This window comes from Lynx canadensis, chromosome E2 (genome assembly GCF_007474595.2).
Source record: "Lynx canadensis isolate LIC74 chromosome E2, mLynCan4.pri.v2, whole genome shotgun sequence".
Lineage (NCBI taxonomy): Eukaryota > Metazoa > Chordata > Mammalia > Carnivora > Felidae > Lynx > Lynx canadensis.
Genome location: NC_044317.1, coordinates 51487267 through 51502039, shown reverse-complemented (window position 1 = coordinate 51502039; position 14773 = coordinate 51487267). Strand labels below are relative to the sequence as shown.

The following is a 14773-nucleotide window of genomic DNA, read 5'->3' as shown; positions in this document are numbered from 1 at the left end:
AGTAGAAACTTAACAGTACAGCAAGTTCTATTAGACAAGGCTGATCTGCAAAGAAGCCCTGATGCTAATTCAGACCTTGGAAATAGGGAGGAATGGAGAAGGTTTCCGGAAAGACAAACATATATTTGAAATGGGTATTAAAGTGAGCATTCCAGGCCAACTGATGGCAGACAGCACATGCCATGGACCTTCCCTGCATCATACAACACCAAAATTTCCAGGGCAATTCCCCAAAAACCAAAAAGCAAAATACTTTAAGGAAGCATTCTAAAAACGAATTGGGTGATAGGCTTTGATTTATATTTTGCTGAAATAAACTTAGATGAAAATACCTAAAATGAGGAAACCAGATGATAAACTCCAATAAGGATCTCACTAAAAACGAGGAAGGAAAACAGAACTGGAATTAACTGCCAGATCATTCTGGAAATCTTTAACAGGTAAGCCAAACTAAGGATCAAGGGGACAAACCAAAGAATTCGCTATGCTCATCCAAATACCTTTCAGTGGGAGAAATATTTCCCAATAATCGAGGTCAATATGTGAATCGAAGGTGATTAACCCCAGAGAGAGAGAGAGAGAGAGAGAGAGAGAGAGAGAGAGAGAGAGAGAGAAGAGCACACATACAAAACCAGCCCAGTAGACAGCTGTATAACAATTTGGTACTTTGGGAGGTGGGAGGGGTAATCCTCTTTTCTCTGAATGTTCCTACATTACCTAGCATGTGCTGCCTCAATTTCTTCATACATAAAATGGATACAAGGAAAGTATCTATTTCTGAGGGCTATTATGAGGATTCTTTGAGTTAAAAGATATAAAGCACACAGAACAATGTTTGGTACATAGGAAAGGACTAAGGAAGCAAAGGCTACTATTATCGCAGAAGCTTCTGATGACCCAGCTTCACTTGGTGGAAAGGAAACGGATTTCCCCAGGGGTGAGCCCAGAGGGAGGAGGGATGCTGTACTGACTGTATTAGGAGGGGCGGTTTGAAAAGTCCAATCCAGGGGCACCTGGCTGGCTCAGTCAGTCAAGCGTCCAACTTGATACTAGCTCAGGTCATGATCTCGTGGTTATGAGACTGAGCCCTGTACGGGGCTCCACGCTGAGCATGTAGGATGCTTGGGTCTCTCTCGGTCTTGGTGTCTCTCTCTCTCTCTCAGATAAATAAACTTAAAAAAAAAAAAAAAAAAAGCCCCATCCATTCCAGGTTGAGGAAGCTTTGTAGACACCTTCCAACCATGTCCTATGGGCTATGACAACGCCCAAAGCCAAGGAGGGGACAACTGCTAGAACTTTGGATTTAGCTTTAGGATTTAGCTGTGGACCCCTGATACGCTGGTTTAGTATTATCAGTGTTCAAATTTTTTTTTTCAAAAATCTCTCTGGTCTGCCCAGCTAGACTACTCTATCCCTCATTCGGGCATTAATTAGGCGCCTGTGACAAGTCAGGCACTTTATAAGGCAATAGAAAAGCACTAAGGGTTTTCAAGCAAGGGAATGCAAGTCAGGTTTTTGTTTAGTGACTTGCAGAGAGAATAAACGAGAGAGAGGAAATTATGTAGAGAAGGATACCTTGCAAGAGACTTCTACCGTCAAGCACATTACCTTACTTTTTGGATTTCCCAACGGCATACACTGTGGATTTCACTTGACTGGCTCCCAACGAATATTTGACTTCCCTGTGAGAACCCCTAGCAATTTAGCATTTACCATATGACAAACATTTCATTCTTTACCTCAGCTTCTCACAATAACCCAGTGAAGCAGATACCGGTACCTTTAGTTTACACATGAGAAAACTTAAAGAAGGCTCAGGGAAGTCAAACAGCTTGTTTAAGGTGACAAAATAAATGGAGAAGTGGGATATGAATTTACGTCTGGCTGTCTAAATACCTATCCACACATTATTGGTGCTGGCCTGGGGCAAAGTCTTCCCCAGTCTACGTAAAAATGAGATTTAGAGGGGCGCCTGGGTGGCGCAGTCGGTTAAGCGTCCGACTTCAGCCAGGTCACGATCTCGCGGTCTGTGAGTTCGAGCCCCGCGTCAGGCTCTGGGCTGATGGCTCGGAGCCTGGAGCCTGTTTCCGATTCTGTGTCTCCCTCTCTCTCTGCCCCTCACCCGTTCATGCTCTGTTTCTCTCTGTCCCAAAAATAAATAAAAAAACGTTGAAAAAAAAAATTTAAAAAAAAAATAAAAAAAAAATAAAAAAATGAGATTTAGAAACATATACCTACACATGTCCATATAAGGCTGCCAACTTCCTTGAGAAAGGCTACCTTTGATTTTGATACTAGATCCTATTTTTTATAAAATAATAGTGAGGAAGGTTTTTCATTCTTTTTTTTTAATGCCCTCCTTGGCAAAACTACAAATTACAAAATTTGTATGTCTCTTCCCTCCACCACTTTCCTTTTAAGTTTATTTATTTATTTTGAGAGAGAGAGGAGAGAGCGAGCACGTACACATGAGTGGGGTAGAGGCAGAAAGAGGGAGAGAGAATTTCAAGCACGCTCCATGCTGTCAGCACAGAGCCCGATGTGGGGCTCGAACTCACAAACTGTGAGATCAGGCCCCAAGCTGAGATCAAGTCAGCACTCAGGCGCCCCTCCCACTATCATTTTCAACTGGTCTATAAAAGCCAAGTCCGGGAACCACTACACTAATAATGACATTTACATAGCACTCACCATGACCCAAGCATTATTTTAAGCTCCTTAAATATACCACCCCTTTTAACTGCACAGTGACTCGGGGAGTAAACACTACTATATTCCCCTTTTTATAGATGAGGTGCCTGAGGCACCAAAGTTTGAGTCTTGTCTGAGGGCGCAGAGCTGGCCAGAGGTAGGACTGGGGACTTGAAGGGAGGCCTATGTGTCTCGGTGAGAATACCTGAGGCCGCAGTCCTAACATTGTGAAAGCAAACAGACCTCAACCACTGCTATTTGGCCTATGACCTATAACATTTAGATGTGTGAGACACTTACTGATAAGACCCGAAAACTGACTGCTACCTGGGGGCAAGTTACAAGATAACACATCAGTAGCAGTCGTTGCTCTGCAGAGTCAAAATGCCAGCATGCTGCCCTTGTAGCCCTCTTACGTGGCGGTTACCTGAACAGTTTAATTAACCAAATTGTTCTCTTTCATTCCCCCGAGAAAACTGAAAGGCTTTCCAACCTTAAAGAGTTTGCACATTCATCTTGGCATTCAGTTCTCAAAAGAAATCTAGAATTAGAACACAAAAGCCTTTGTGGTAGGTAGAGTACGTACCCAGGCTCTTTTTACAGACAAGAATTTAAATGAAAATAAATGACTTGTCCAAGGTAACAAAGTTGGTGAGAAGCAAAATGAAAACTGACGGCAGAGAGGGTTCTGTACGTGGCTTGAGGAATCCTAAGAATGAAAGGACTGAAAGACGGCAGAGACTACTTTTTCTTGGTTTCTATCTAAAACATATACCTTTAGGGAGCACCCGGGTGGCTCAAGTCAGTTAAGCGTCTGACTCGTGATTTTGACTCAGGTCATGATCTCACGGTTCATGAGACCGAGCCCTTCGTGGGGCTCTGCGCTGACAGCATAGAACCTACTTGGGATTCTCTCTCTCCCTCTCTCTGCCCACCCCTCACCTCCCTCTCCCTCTCTGCCTCCCCCTGACCCTGCACTGACTCGAGTACGCGCTCCTCTCAAAAATAAAGTTAAAAAAAACTAATAAAGTAAAATAAAACGTAAGATAAAATGTATGACTTTAATTCAACAAATATTGTGTTCCTACTGACAGGTTCTAGGATATATGAGCCCAGTGGGTTAACAGAAGAAATGGGAGAATAGAAAAAAACTCCTGTGGTGCTTCCAAACCTATTTTGCAATTTCTTCCTGCTGTCTGAATATAAACCCCCTCACATTTCAATTGAACCTCAGGTCTTCCAGTATTCTCTCTCATGAAAGAATGACCAGTAAATAAATGTGTGTGTGCAAACGTCTTATTAATTAACAATAAAAACAAGGTAAAAATTTAAATCTCCAAATTATTCCTTATTCAAGATAAAATATGAACTTGGACCATATTCTTAAGAAGTTCTTTCTTATCGTAAGATGAAATCTATCTTCCTAGTCTACCTATTCTTGTGTTGAAATGTTTGGTCACACTTCTCTAAGATAAGATCAGGAAAAATCAGGCCACTGACCTTCTAAATTTTTTACTTTCTGGTACAGAAACAGGATGTTCCTTGTTTCACCTGTAAGGGAAGAATTGCTTTTGTTTTAATAAATGGCATATAAACTCTCGCAGGGAGGAAGAGACGTGTTTTGTATAACTAGTACTCTCAACAGCGTGGACACCCAAATATTGGTTGAATGGGAAGGAAAAAGGAAAAATAAAACCTGTTTCCCTGTATCTCTATCCTCTGGAGCTACAAACCTATAGGTTTATTCCTTCTTCTGCTTAATAGCCCTAAATTATTTAAATCTTAAAGAATTTTGGTTCACAGACGGGAAGATATAACTAATGTCATGTCCATTCTTGATTTTGGCCAAGAAAAAGGGAAAATAATATATGAATGGCTTCTCTTTTTAAAAAAAAAATTTTTTTAAGTTTATTTATTTTTGAGGCAGAGAGAAAGACAGAGCGTGAACAGGGGAAGGGCAGAGAGAGGGAGACACAGAATCCGAAGCAGGCTTCAGGCTCTGAGCTGTCAGCACAGAGCCCAACTCGGGGTTCAAACTCACGGACCACGAGATCATGACCTGAGCCAAAGTCAGATGCTCAAACGACTGAGCCACCAAGTGCCCCTTCTCTCTCTTAAAACAAGCATCAGGGGACACCCTGCTGAAAAGAGAACTAATGGATTAGCTATGTGATCAGCCACAAAGCAGACTTCAGTTCTCTTCTCTGGGGTACACTCAATTCTTTTTTTTTTTTTTATGTTTTAGTTTTGAGAGAGAGAGAGAGAGGGAGAGAGAGAGATTGAGAGAGAGGCACGGCATGAGTGGGGGAGGAGCAGAGAGAGAGGGAGACACAGAATCCAAAGCAGGCTCCAGGCTCCGAGCTGTCAGCCCAGAGCCCGACGTGGGGCTCAAACCCATGAACCCTGAGATCATGACCTGAGCCAAAGTCAGACACCTAACCGACTGAGCCACCCAGGCTCTATAAAGTGAGAACTACGGCTCTGAACCATGCTACCTCAGGAACCTACTAGCTGTGTGACCTTGGGCAAGTCCCTTCTAAAAGCCTCAGTTCCCAGGCTACAAAATAAAATACCACCTACCTCAGAGAACTGTTGTGAGGATAGGAGGGGAACACTCTGCAGTCTCCTGGTACACAATAAGCATATTGTTATCAAATGCTAATGCAGCTAATAACTAATTCAATTATTATTCTAAGAAAGGGCGACTGCTTTAACTTTCAAAGGAACTAGAATCCAGCAGATATCACTATGACTAATTTCTTGGTTTTCAGCTCAATTTTTCCTTCATGTGTTTATAACACCAAACATAATACAACCATACGGAAGTAAACAAACAAACAAAAAAAAACCTTATCCTTTTGTTAAAAAATAGTAGGAAAAAAATTTTTACTCAAAATTCTACAACACAGAGATAAATACAAACAGCACTTTGGCATGTTTCTTTTAGTTTTCCCATATATTTTTTAAAATAACTGGGATCATACTGTTTATAGTTCTATATCCCACTTTTTTCTCATACTTAATTTTATTTTGTGTGTACTTTCCCATGTCAAGAATTCTCCAAAAAACATCCTTTTTAAATGACTCCGTATTTTTCCATAAAGCAACCGTTTCTCTAAGGTTAAAACATTTATTTACTGTTTATTTTTTATACACATCACTAAAGGCAGTATCTCTGTGTACAATCTTGGTCCTCATCTCTATTTCTTGGTCCATACACAATCTGTATGTTGATCAAGGATTTTATGTCACTTAAAACATTGCCAAAATGCTTTTTAGAAAGTTCACACCAGTTTTTGTGTCTGACAGTCCTGATCGCCGTGACTATTACCTATTTCCTTTTAATTCCCAGCAAACAGAGACCCAAATTACAATACAAATGGGGAAGATCTGTTATTAAAAGAATGCTTTCATCACTTGTGGTAATTTGTACCAGGTCACTATTATTCCATTCTCTCTCTCTCTCTTTTTTTATGTTTACTTATTTACTGGGGGGGAGGAGCAAACAGAGAGAGGGGGAGAGAATCCCAAGCAGTCTCCATGCTGTCTGGGCAGTCCAATGTGGGACTCAGTCTCACGAACACTGAGATCATGACCTGTTCCTAAATCAAGAGTCAGCCAACAAACTTGGAAAAGCTACAAATATCACTCAATACAATTCACTTTCTATGTTAAAGTCAGGACTTAAATGCCTCTCAAATAATTTTCAACTTATTAAGAAGTGTATGGATAAGGAAATGATGCCCCATTATATGAAAAAGCTGTGCAGACAATATGTAGAAAATTCAGAAATGTAAACTTTAAGTTTTATGTACTTGTCTACACATAAGTTGTACCTTAATTTATTTAATAAAAAAAATTTAGAGGATCTGTACACAAGAAAACCTATGTATTCCTTGTATTCACACAGAACATGAAATCCTAACTATTTTAGCTAATGCTGCCATTTTTAAGCCTTTATGGCTGTTGGCTAATGCTGGGCATATGCCAACAGTGGAGACTCACTGCCTGAGCACTGAGAGGACTTTTTCCCTTTTCCTCATTTACCAAAAGTTTTATCTGCATTCCTCTGGTGACTGACCAGTCAGAGGAAGAAATCTCCTAGAAGTCAGCAACATTCAAAAAGTATTCAATTATTTCAGGCCATTAGAAATGGTACCACAAAAGCAGCATCCACCACCCTTCTACCTACGAACTTAACGTATCTGGAAAATAAAGACCTAGTGATACTTTTATCACCAACCATTCAAGTACACTAATCCCAGTGAAATAATTCCCTTGAAGTGAAAGCCACTCTAGTTAAAGATGCAGATTTCGAGAATCTAATAATCTTGTATTAATGCAGTACTGGCTTTCATTTGTACACAATCAATTTGCTACTGAACAAAGAATCCTTTTTAATTGCCCATGGCAATTAACGGTAATCATTTTCTTTTGTCTTATTCCTAAGAACTACAGGCTACAATAGATGAAGCCGGGATTTTGACCTTTCTTTTAAATGGAGACAGGGAGAAGTACAATGCAACCTTTTTTTTTTTTTTTAATTTTTTACACTTCAGGAAGCTATTAGTTGCAGCTAGCCAACATACTTTTACCCCAACATTATTTAATAACTTTTTGAATCGTGTTTTTGAAAAAAGCACTGTAGAGAGTGCCACACAAATAAGGGGCAAGGTGTAGTTTTATCTGTAAGTTTCTAGTTGCCTACAGTGTTTTCTCTTGAAAATTGTCAATCAGGAACCACTCAGATACTTTCCTACTTACCAAAGAAAATACAGCTTAAAGGAATCATTACATGACCAAACATGTCTTTCTTCTTTCCTTTGGACTACTTTACTTATATACAGTTTTGTTTGTTATACCCGGGTTTGCATCCAGGTCAGAATTCAACCGCTCAACTTTGTCAACATGCTGGCTAGAATGACAAGCTGGTACTTGGAGCTATAGATTCTTTTTCAAAGTAGTGTGACACAGAACCTACTGTGTGCTCAGTAGTCTCTGAATATGGAAGCCTTTAAGACTGTTAACATGGGGCTGCCTCTCAAATGCAGAAATTTATCAGAACAGTCTATTCAACACTTGCTTCCCTCACCCACTTTATATTATTATATAGAGGGTTAACCGTTCACAACTATAAATTCCTTAAGGGGATGAACTATAGCTTATTCTTACATCCCAGAAACACAAGGCAGACTAATAAAATAAACACGGATTTTAAAATTAGACAGACATAGCTCTCGACTTATTAGCTGTGTAACTCTGGCCAAGACACTTATGACACAGTATGTATATATACACGAGGATTAAATGCTGACCAGGAGGGCATGCCCTCTGAGAGTTTAAAGCCTAAAAATGGCCATTATATTTGGTGCACATCTCTCCACCCACCTACCGCGCAGATAAAAACAAAAAGGCTTTGGCACCTGTTGGGTTCAATCAACATATATGTAGCAGGGGGCCTACTAGTCCAAGGTTATTTTGCTAGGTGTGATGGGAAATAAAAGATACATGAGGGTCCCCACCCTTAAGGAGTTTACTATCTGGAGAAAGGAAACAATCAAGCATCATTAGCTAAAATAAAGCAGAATGGGAACCAATGAGTACAATCCCTTCATCTTTCCAACGAAGAAACCTTAGCCCAGAGAAGTGAAAACGATTTGTCGAAAGTCACACAGCTAGTAAGCAGCAGAGTCAGGGCTAGGACCAGAGTTTCTTCATTATCAACTCAACATTCTTTATGCCATAGGAAGCTGCCTCTCAATTTGTTCAAATTTGCCAAGTGCAAATATTACCATAACGACCATTTTCCAATAATAATGCAGAGACACTAGAAGAACAAAAAAGGTATGAAATACCACAGATACACCATGCAACAGTCACAACTGCCACAAATTTCATAAAATGAAAACGCTCATTTCAATAAAGGAAGATGAAGGAGATAGGCAAGTCTGGCTATTTTCAACTAAAGTAAATACTACTTTCCTGTGATGATGGCTCATGGCTGAAAAGTACCTGGTTCTCTGCTAATATGTCAACTTAATGGTGTCTCCCAACCCCAAAGAAGCAAATAAATGAAAATCAGACTGCCAGATGCCGAAAGTTATTTTCAAGAATTCTTCATAGATGAAGCCTCATTAAAGCACTGTATCAAAAATTAAATAAAAATAAACTTTCAGGAAGATGAACATGAATGATTTGTTTGCACTTCTTAATACCAGCAATTCAAGTACTATTCAGACATTGCTATTTGAGAGCCTAGGTCAACAATGACTCAGCTTGAAAGATTCCATATTGCTTTTAAAAGCCGTGTACGGTTTTAAGTTATGTAGTCAATACAATCTGGATGCCACTCTCCCCCAAAATTATACACTCTAATTTTCACATGAATGGCTGAAAAAGAGATAGTGTTTATGTTTGAAAAAGTATACGACAAAGGCAATCCAATTCGTTTTACTGCATCTCCCAGAGAAAGGGTCCTTCCTTACCCCCCAATTCCAGGCTACAGGATTTGATGTAGGGGAGGGAAAGAGGTGGGGGTGGGATGAAGACCAGCACCAAGAGTCCAGTCCCAATCCCAGCTCTAACTTGGTATGTGGTCCAGGACAACAAGAATCTAAAATCAGAGCTGGACAGCACACTAGACTTCAGACTAGGAATGTGAAGCCCAGAGAAGTGAAGTGATTTGTTCACGGTTCCCACTAATTAGGTTAAGGCCTAGACCAGAAGGTCTGCTGCCTGTATTTCCAATACGCCTTCAATTATGACAGGAAGCCTGTCACCATGCCCTGTGCGAGTTCATTTTCCCATCTGTAAATGAGGAGGCTAGACTAGGCACGGGTTTTCAAACTGTGTTGTCCAAACCCAAGGGATTTCTGCTAATCGCTTTCCCTCTTCAAGCAAAGACTCTCCAAGTTTATGTATTTCATGTAGTGTGAAAAAGAAATTTTACACAACTAGACTAGATGATCAATAAAACGTCACACTGGCTGGGTAAATTAAGACACCCAGGTGGGGAATGACAACAGTCAAGGCAGATCACAGGAAGGCCCTGCAGGTGGCTTAACACCTCTCAGAAGGCCCTCCACCTCGCAGACTGAAGATGTGAGAGCAGAGCCTAGAGGGAGATGGACAAACACTCTCACCTCATCAATCTCCAACTGTATTGACCTCATGTGTCTCCTCATCACATAAGAGACCACAGAAACACCTGAGAGGCTACAGTTTACAGTCATCTGTGAAACCCTCGCTCCTCCCAGATTGGCCTTTGCCAAAAGTTACCATCAGACCAAAGGATCTCCACGTGGACAACTTCTTCCATGTAACCTGTATCAAGAAGAATGACTTTTCTGATTTTTTTTTTTTATTGTCCTAAATGCTTTGGCCTTAATCGTGCCAAGAAAAAAAAGAGAAAATAGGCAAGGGAAGGGAGAAATGGTCTAAAGGATAGTTCAAAAAGAAAAACAGCAAGGGAAGAACTTTGATCAGACTAGTATTACAAGAATTTTCTAGGCACTGCAGGAGACCTTAAGACGTGTTACTAGGCTGAAAACAGTCATCCACCGCCATCTCCTGCTCTCCATCCCATTCCCAATTGGCATATTAACTGTTCCAGAAGGCCAAGGCTACCACCTCAGATTTCTGTAGCACCCAATTCCATCATGAAAGCAAATGCTGACACCGAGGTTGGAGCCTTTGCTACCATCAGAGAAGTCTGACAATCTCTGTAACATCAGTTACCAGTTTAGGAAGAAAAATCAGCTTTGTTCTTCTGTCTCTTCTCTTCCTATTATGTAAACTTAGGGTCTGGGCATGGAGAAACTTTCTATGCTGCCAGTGATGTCAAAACTCTGAAACACAAGTTTAAGCAATGCTGCACACACAGTTGTTTTAATTCTTAATTAGCTATCACTTCCCCATTAAGAATAAAAAACAACTATTTATACCAACGTGGAAAACAAATTCTAAAATAAATCCAGAGAATGAATCATAATTCACAAGGCCAAAATTAAAAAATGAATGGAAACCAACGGGAAGATGAACCAAAATTCAAGTCAATAATGGTGAAGACACATGCTATAGGTCATTAAAATTGCCAGACTCTGCTTGGCAGAAAATTTAAGACCTAAGAAGTCAGAAGCTAAAGAACCAAATGGATGTACCATCTAGCCCCCCTCACTGTATCATATACAAATGTCCTAACTTTTGATGAGTCAATAGTCCAATTCTGCAGATAACAGTGAATGCTTTTTTATTTCAAGTGTTCTCGTAGAACTATTTCTAAATAAGTGCTGAAGTAAACAAAGTTTGATCAGAGCTCAGTTAAGAAATAAAAGTCCTTCCAGTAAATGCTCCTCCACAGCTGGATGGCTGCTTTAATATGCAATTGCCCTAGGCCACAGGGATTAAAAAAAAAAAAAAAAAATCAGGCTTTTGATTTACTTAAGAAATAAAATAAATAAACCCATAACATGCAAAGGTTCCCGCTCCCAAATTAAGGACAGAAAATGGTTAGATGGCTTTTCTGTAAAACACACCTCTTTCTCTGAGTAAATTTCCTGAACCCCACTCCCAACATAAGCTCACTAAAGCAAAAGCTTGAGAAAAGGTAAAGGTACTAATTTCTCAGGTAATAAGACCAAAAATCCAATCGTATCAGCCAGTTCCTGGCACTCTTTTCTCACTCTACCAAATCAGGTCACTCACAAGGCTTGGGGAATGTCAGGGCCCACCCACAGACTCCTTGTACACCACTGAGTCCCCCACCCCCACCCCGCCCCCCCCCCCCCCAGCATGGATCTGCCCAGAGGCATTCAGCTCCGGTGGCTGGGAGCTGCCTGCAACACCAGAGGGCAGAAATCTGAGTGACACTTGGCACTCTCTCTTTCAACAAACAACCTCAACGGGCTTTCCAAACTCAGGCCTTAATTATTTTGAAGACCAGGAAGCCAGAGCCTTCCTGGGGCAGAGGTGAAAAGAAATAAGCCCACCCTCCCAAAGGTCACACAGCAAACCCGAAGCCATTAGGGAAGGCAAGGCTGCAGCTTCTGCAGCCCCAGAGCAGTAAACACCAAATGTGGCCATAACCCCTGGTGGGACTGGGGAGAACTTGAGAACTAGCATTTCCCCAGCCAGAGGTAAAACAAAAATTAGACTGTCATGGGGTGGGGGGGGAGGCAAAAAAGCACACTTGTAAGTTCTCCCAAGGGGTGCTGGCTTGGAGGTGGAGGTGGGGAAAGGGTACAACTGTCTCTTTACAATAGCTCCGAGAAGGAGGAAGGGAAAGTAAGAGGAAAAAAAAAAAACCTGTGAGCTGCTGCACTCTCCTGTTCTGAAGGACACAAAGCTGCAAAGCCCAGGGATCAGAAGGGGCTGGGGAGTGAGACAGGAGTGAGAAAAATAAAGGTGCGGGGGAGGGTAATGGAAAGAGACCTGCCCCCTCACCACCACGAACCTTGGCAGAAGTAGGAGAAATGGGCAGACATTCCCAGACTCCGGAGAGCAATAACCAGCCAACCACCCCCCATCTAGGTCTCACGGGATCCTTGGGGATAAAACCCTGAGGGTCGGGGTGCTGAGTGAATCTTCGGTCTAAACCACAGTCTAGAGAACCCTGGATCCAACCTAGCCCCTTCCCCTCCAAAGCTGAGTACTGGAGGCTAGAGGAAGACAAGACTGAAACGGGGAGCACTCAGTGGGGATGGGTGGGTCAAGGGTGGGGAGCTGGGAAAAAAGCAAGCCTGACAGGAACCAAACGGAAGAGAAGGCGCTTGGCAGGACACAAGGGGAAAGAAAAGGTGAGGAAAGTCAAGGTAGAACAGAACTGGGAAACGGGTATCAAAAGAGAGGGAGAATCCATCCAACCACTGAGATGGCTCCAAGAGGGAGCTGGGGGGTGGGGAGGCAGCCGATGATCAGAAAGAATGGTTGAGAAGACATCTCTACCACTGGGCAGAACTGGGGGAAGAACTCAAGAAGGAGGTAAAAAGCAGGACAAAGGAGAGAGAATACATGAAAGGAGAAATTGGAGGTCGAGGCCTGAATCAAAATGGTGGGGGGAAGAGGAGGTCAGGTGGAAAACTTAAGTATTGAGAGGTAACACGGGTGGGATGCAGTTACAGAGAGACCAGGATTAAAGAGAACCACTCCAAGAGGGGAACAGCAATAGGAAAGTTAAAATGAGTCAAAAAAAAAAAAAAAAAAATAGGGGGGGCAAGTGGACAGCTCCAAAAGGGGCAGAGCTGGGAGGAAAATGTTACAGCAGATGGGGCAGAACTGAAAGAGCAGGTGCAAAAAGGATTTGGGGCAGGCCTGCGAGATGCAGCAGAATGGGAAGGAAAGGGGGTGATGGATCAGAGAAGTTATCAAAGACTTAGGGAGATAAAGGGCAAGTCTAAGAAGGGCCAAAATGGAGAGAGGAGAGGACTTAAAGCGAAGAGGAGGCTGGAAGCAGGTCTCAAGCAGAGAAGAACTGAAGGGGAAACAGGTCAAAGAAAGAGGGAGCGAATGAATGAGACAGCTCAACAGTGCCAATGAGGAGGTGGGGTGGAAAGGAAACCGCAAGAACACTGGACAGAACTGGGGCCTGCAGGGCAGCACTGAGGCCGCGGACAGGCTGAGTTAGAGAGGTCAGAGAAATGAATGGCAGAAATGAGAGCTGCAGGGTCACAGAGGGGGAGGAGGCTGCTTCATGGAAGGCAGAGTCGGGGAAAGCGAGCAGGTAAGAGGGCACAGCAAGATCTGAGATTGGGCAAAGGGCAGATCAGGAAGGTAGAAAGGTCTGGAAGAGTGGGGAAAAGGAGGGGGGGGGGGGCTCTGAACGGCAAATGGGAGCCAGATCTGCGAAGGGGAAGAGGCAAGCATGGTGCATCCCAGTCCGAGAGGGGGCAGGGGACTGAACTGAGGCATGGAAGGGTCGGAGAGGCAAGGGGCATCCGGGAGATGCACGGGGTTCCGCGAGTGGGCAGTAGGGCCCAAGGAGGTGGAATTAAGTTCAAGGAGAAGACCTAGGGTCAGCAGTGCCAAGACGAACAAGGTCTCAGATGGATCTCGAAGGAGGTGGAACTGCAGGTCTTAGAGGGACAGTTCCTGGGGGTGCAAGAGAGGACGGGTAACAGTAGACGGGTCAAAGAAGGGAACAGATCAAGGGTGGTGTGAGTGGAATCCAAGAAGGGGCAGGACGGACACGAATCTCAAAGTGAAGGTCCAGAATTAAGGGATGCAGAAATGCAGAAGGGTCACTGAGGAGGTGGGTCGCTAGAGGACCGCAGAGTCCAGGAGGGGCGAAGGGCACTACTGACGGGCGGAAAAGGGAAGGGGGAGGCGCAGAATTGGGAGAAGAGTGGCTTAAGTGAGGAGGGGGTGGCCGAGGCAGGCACCGAGATCCCAAATGGGTCGGAAGGTGGGGGCAGACGCGGGGACAGCAGGGCTGGGGCGAGCAGGGGCAGGTCCGAAGGGCAAGCGGGCCCCGTGGGCCGGGCCGCTGCGCGAAGCAGCGGGGCCGGCGGGGCCCGGGGGGCTGGGGGGCCGGGGGGCCGCTCCCTCCCCTCCCCCTCCGGCTCCTCCATTGTTCGCGGGCTCCGGGCCCCGCCGTCCCCGCCTCCCCTTGGACCCCGCAGCGGGGCGGCGCCCGGCCTCGCCGCCGGGGCCCGCGAGCTCGCGCACTCACCAGCTGGGCGCCCTCAGCGCGGCTCCGGCCTCCAGGATCCCAGCAGAGGCGACGGCGGCCCCGGCGCCATGTTCTGCTGCTCCTCGTCCAGCGGCGGCTGAGGCGGCGGCGGCGGCGGCGGCGGCTCCGGCGGCGGGGGGCCGGGCGGACCCTCCCTCGCGGGCTCCCTCCTCCGCCTCCTCCACCTCCTCCTCCCGCCGCGCCGCGGCTCTCCCTCGGGGCGGGGGGGCGGGGAGGGGAAGGGGGGAGGGGCGGGAACCAGGGGGAGGGCGGACCAGCCTCGCTCGCTCGCTCCCTCCCTCCCTCGCAATGGCGGCGGCGGCGCCTCCTTCCTGCGGCCGCCGCTCCCGCCGCGCGCGCCCCTCGCCAACTGCGCGTGCGTGGCACGCGGACCGTTGCAGGAGGATAACGGCCCCT

General features: G+C 44.6%; 1 protein-coding gene across 3 annotated transcripts in view; it reads right to left on the bottom strand.

Annotated features, from left to right (window-relative positions):
- The window catches only part of ARHGAP35 (Rho GTPase activating protein 35), a 127382-nt gene extending 112901 nt beyond the window's left edge, over positions 1 to 14481 (bottom strand). Inside the window, exon 1 of one of the 3 annotated variants that reach the window (XM_030299758.1) lies at positions 14357 to 14481. The gene's annotated coding sequence lies outside the window, so the exon portion shown is untranslated. The remainder of the gene's footprint in view (positions 1 to 14356) is intronic. The other 2 variants (XM_030299757.1, XM_030299756.2) reach the window with 2 other exon arrangements.
- Between the last annotated feature and the right edge of the window lie 292 nt (positions 14482 to 14773).